We start from the raw sequence: 5165 nt of genomic DNA on the forward strand, positions 1-5165 counted from the left end.
AACAGTCTGTGACAGTCTATCAGGTTGACAGCTTATCATGTTGACAGCTGAATATATATCAACTCTCTAAAGAATGTAAAATTTCAATTTTGTTGAAGTATTAGTCATTCAAATTAGTGTTTCCAAGGCTAAGTTAGTGCTTTTAAACTCTCTTCACAGCATCCTTCCATTTTCAGCTTTTAAATGTGGAAAATACATTGTTTTTTATCACAGAAGGTCTTTGACACAACTGCTTTTATTTTTCTGATACAATTCCAGAAGCAAAACTACTTTTGTCTCTTTGAATGTAGAGAAAGCTAAATAAGAACATTGCAGAGACTGCAGAAAATGCTGAAGGGCTGATTCCATTCTATCAAATACACTTCACACTGACTGCCTCAGCTCCTTGTTGTGGTGCAGCAAATTCTTCGTTCACCCTTCTTCTTCAAAGGTAGAGAAGTATGTGTGACAAAGGTTTGTCTGCACCTGGTGCATTAGAAATAGATGGTTTCAAAATGTGGGTCAATCTTCTTAACAGGAGTCCTGATTTAAAAATAAATAAACAAATAAAAAAAAGATACAGAGCAAAAAAAATACTCAGCACTATCATACCTATTTGGCTACATGTTAATTCATGGCAAGAAAAAAACCACAAACACATAAGAATTAATTGCAAGTTCTGTTAAGCCATAGGAAAACAAAAAGGAAATAAAACTAGAGTCCTGTTGAAGGATATTTCCATAAATCAGAAAGCTACAGATATATAAATCGTATAAACAAAATTTGGAAATAGTGTAGGCATTATATTCCTTTTAGAGTTAAATAATCCATGTGGCTTTTTTGTCTTCTTTTTCCTTTTTTTTTTCTTTTTTTTACTGTTTTTGTCTACCCGAACTTGACCTACTTGACCTACATCTGTTGAGAGTAAAGATGGACAAAGCCCACAGAGATAAAACAGTGAAGGATTCCATCCTCTTTGAGATGCACTCAGGTACACAATTGTTGTGTGGTGTGTGGTGTGAATGGTACTTCTGAAGTAAACAAATAGAAAAGAATAGCAGAATAAGGATATTTGATTACATAGAAATGTTTAGCCGGATGCAAATCTGTATCTGTTTTATAACATCTGCATTTTTGAAATGTTTTTAGATTTATTTATTTTTTTTTTTTGCGTTCCTTATAATCTTGGCATCAAGTGAATGTATGAAATTGCTTTGTTATTGCTATTGAGTTTTAAAAAATGTTTATTTAGCAGACATAATCTACAAAAAATAAGTCTGTATCACATGGTTGATGTTAAGAGATATTTTAGGTAGCTGAAGCATACAGGGAGACAGATACATAAATAAAACAATTATAATTTTCAGTGAGTATGTAAATTATTCCTCACTGGTACTGTAAACTAGCTACAATGTTCTCACTAACATCTTCTCTTCAGGATTCATTTCAGCAACTTAAATGATACCTGTTTTTGTATGTCTAGAGTTCATTGAATATAGTTATCCTTAGGGACAACATAGGATGCTGATTTCAGCTATGTAAGCTGGTGTCCTAGTTTGCTCTTTATCCCTGTGAACCTGTCTGTTGACGAGCAGGCTGTGTCTCACCCTAGTTACTCTTACTGCCCTGATCCTGAGCAGCAGATTGGCCTCAGACCTGTCTCTTCACCACTACCATGCCTGATGCCCTTGGCTGTTACTATGGGGAGTCCCCACTGCACCCTACCCCTGAGGCAGAAGCTTGCCCTTGCTGTTCTCAAACACTCCCATGACTTTCAGATACCTCCTCCACCAACTCAGATGAAGAGGCTCAGAATGCCCAGCTTGACTGACACCTATGAGAATTGTGCACTGGCCTTGTAGTCACTGTAATGCCCATCTTCCCAGTCTTCAACCCGGTAGGGTTGGTTTCTTCCCAACCTGATTGACAGCCAGGGAGATTGAATGGGCCATGTAGCTGAAGACAGAGGCTAGGGCTGACAGCTCTGAAATGTCTCCATGTGATAATGCAGCAACTTAGACATGTTTGGCAGTAACTCTGACTGCAAGAAGAAAGGGCAGAAATTTCTCAAAGCTATCTTAGAGGAAATGTAAAAGAAACATCCTATTCTGAAAAGATGATTTGGTAAAAACTGGATCTTGGAAAAAAAAAAAAAGTACCCTAAAAAAAACAACAACAACCTGTCTCTATCCATATTCTGAAAATGCTGAGTCTGGAAATAAAAATAGCTGTTTGATGCTTTTTGTTCCCATTTGCCCTGCAACAGCATCACAGCTAGACTGAACTAGATTTTATTCCTTATGTGCATCTTCAAGAGTTTTTTTCTGCACCTAACTACTTACATTGGCTGACAGGGCATGAGTGGATAACAAAGTTTGTTGCACAGCTGTCAATGGTGCTCTAATTTGGATTCTAGTAATGATGAGGATGAACAAGACAAAAAGAAGTCAGCTTGATTCCTAGAGCTCTTGCTGGGTCACTAAGGCCAACTCCAGCTGTAAGAAGAAAATTAGGTATAGCAGCACTGATCCAATTAAGAGCTTAGCCTCATAGTTGACTTTAAATATATGCAGAATTTCCTTGCCTTGTGACTTTGTATGTTTGATACATCAAACTGAGAGGGAAATAAATACATGGAGATTTTGTATTTTCAGAAATTCAAAAAGGATTTCAAAAATAAATGCACTCCTAGAAAACATAAGGTTAAACTGATGAATCTTATTGCCTAGTTATTTGCAATTATCTTAGGGGATATACAACAGATTTGAAAATTTGGCTGCATTTCCATTTCTTCTGTTTAAATGGGATGTCAAACAAGCTCAGCCTTCTAGACAGGTCTACTTCGAGGGTTGTTGTTGTTTTTTTTGCCTTCAGGACAGAAAGTAGTACATGTTTTTTAAAAAACTACCTTAAAGATCATCTGTATTTTTTAATTTTCAATAACTTATTTTAGTAGCACAAGGTTAGGGAAAAATATTGTTATTGAAAAACATTTTCCCAATTTTACTGCTGACTTTTACTTACCAGTGATGACAGTTTGCCATCAAACAAATACTGGCTTGCCTATTGACCACTTAAAGCATCTTTTTCTTCCTCCACTGGATTTTTTTTCTCAGCCATTGTAGAAGAAACACAAATGTTCCTTAGCACAAACCAAGAGGAAAAGGTGAGTACTGCCAAAATGCTATGATGATATTGTCTTGCTGAAAACTGTGCTTCCTGTGCATCCAGTAGGTTACACCAAAAGGCCAGACAACATCAGCAAGAATGTTTTAGATTTAATGCAGTCAATTAGTCATATTCCAGACTTTTGAGGATAATGCTGAAACTGATAAGGTGTAATAGAAATTAATCAGTGTTAACTGCAAAGGAAGCTTCGATCTGTAGATGATGTATTTTAGGTAGGTATTTTTCTTTTCTCCTGTGATTTGCTAAGATTGTAGAACAACCAACTGGCTGAATATTTATTTCTCTTAGAAACCACTGATACTGAATGGGAGTGATGAGTGGGATGGAATAGTGGTATTCAGAAACATGGTTCGGCATCATCTTATTTGAAGTTTACTTAGATAATAGTCTGTGTGATGTCCCAACACTGTGAAATAATTGTAAGCCACAGAAACCTATTCCTTGTGCTGTGCCTAGAGAATCTTGTTGACTGGGTCTGGAGCTTCACAGCACTGCAGAAAAACAGAAAGCTTTGTGTTAGAGGTGTGGGGTAGTCAGCTCTCTTATATTTGGCTGCCCTGTTTTCAAAGCAGCTGGGACAAAACTGCAGTAAGCTAGAACATCCCCTTCAGAAACTTGAAATCTGGGATATCACTTTTTGCACCCTTTAGACAATTTCTGGTTTTTGTACAATTCAATTTAAATTAAGTTGTAAAAATTTGATTTGCTGACTCTTTAAAGTTTTCAGAAATATGTCAAAAGTTTTATTTAAGTGAGTAAGAAGTTCTGTGAAAAACATGATATCATTAGTGACTTAGAATACATTGTACGGAAATCTATGTGATTCAAAAAATATTCTAAATTGTCAAATTAATCTTAGAAAAAATCCTGTTGGGAGACATTTTTATACTGATGATATATGAGTTATAGTGAGCTATTACCATTAATTGTGAGAACATAATCATTAGCAAAGCATATAAATCATGCTTTCTTTTGTTGTTTGGGTCAGAAGCTGACTACTCTCAAAGCTTCTGAGCAATGTACTGAAGACATTCATGTAATTTACAAACTGGAAAAAAAGAAGCAACAAAATCAACAAACAACAACAAAAAACTGCATTGCAAAGTGTTGTCTTTCCTCTGGGCTCAGAGTTTGTTACATTGGTTCTGCTTAATTTGAAGTTTCTATTTTAAGCAAATTCAAGTACATGTTTCAACTATATTCTCAAATCCTTTTACAACCAATTGAATGAAGTAAGTCTGTTATTAGAAATTATGGATAATTACAAACACTAGAATTTTACAAGAACTTATTCCTAGGATTCTTTCCCAGAAAGATACTGATCCCCATCAGGAAGATTTGGGAGTATGAGATCAGGTTAAGTTTCTTCATGTCTTTAAGTTTTTTCCACGCTGTCTACTTTGTTTTCTATTCCATCTGTGGTTCTATAGCAGCATATGCCAGAAAGATAAAGGAATAAACTTTCCATGGATCCATTGTTTCTAATAGGATTTTTGCTCTATTTTAGCTCTTGGTTCTTCATGCTTAGCATTTTACTAGGGACCAGAAGCCAAATTCCTTATGTATAAATAACATCACAAGAAAACTAGTACATTATAGTGCAAGTTATTTTGTGCATTTAAGAAAAATGTATCCATAGACACAGTTCGTTTTAATAGTAAATTTTCTTTAAATTCTACTATTTTTTTTATTATCATAACCCTTAAAGTTATTGGAAAATAATGTTTGACATAGCCTAATTAAATTTAGTTCAGAAGCTGCAAAATATATTCTCAATAAATGAAATCTTAAGTTCACATCCTAAGCTTTGATGAGTCTTTTGAGATGAGTGTAGAGTTCTTAAAATTTTAAATTTTTTCTGTGTACCCATAGAAACAGGAACTGACAATCTGTAAGAGACTTCCACTAGATTCATGTCATGAATCTACTGTGATAGTGAAGAATCCTGGAAGTAATTATGTGTAGAGCCATTTGGCATGCCAGCTACTGCAGGGAGA

At 35.2% G+C, this 5165-nt stretch overlaps 1 long non-coding RNA gene across 1 annotated transcript; it reads left to right on the forward strand.

Annotated features, from left to right (window-relative positions):
* Nucleotides 1–876: 876 nt before the first annotated feature.
* Nucleotides 877–5159, forward strand: LOC107312997. Its single transcript, XR_001554732.1, has 3 exons — nucleotides 877–970; nucleotides 3096–3145; nucleotides 5041–5159. It is a non-coding gene; the product is annotated as an uncharacterized LOC107312997 (long non-coding RNA).
* The last annotated feature ends 6 nt before the right edge of the window (nucleotides 5160–5165 follow it).

This window comes from Coturnix japonica, chromosome 4 (genome assembly GCF_001577835.2).
Source record: "Coturnix japonica isolate 7356 chromosome 4, Coturnix japonica 2.1, whole genome shotgun sequence".
Classification (NCBI taxonomy): domain Eukaryota; kingdom Metazoa; phylum Chordata; class Aves; order Galliformes; family Phasianidae; genus Coturnix; species Coturnix japonica.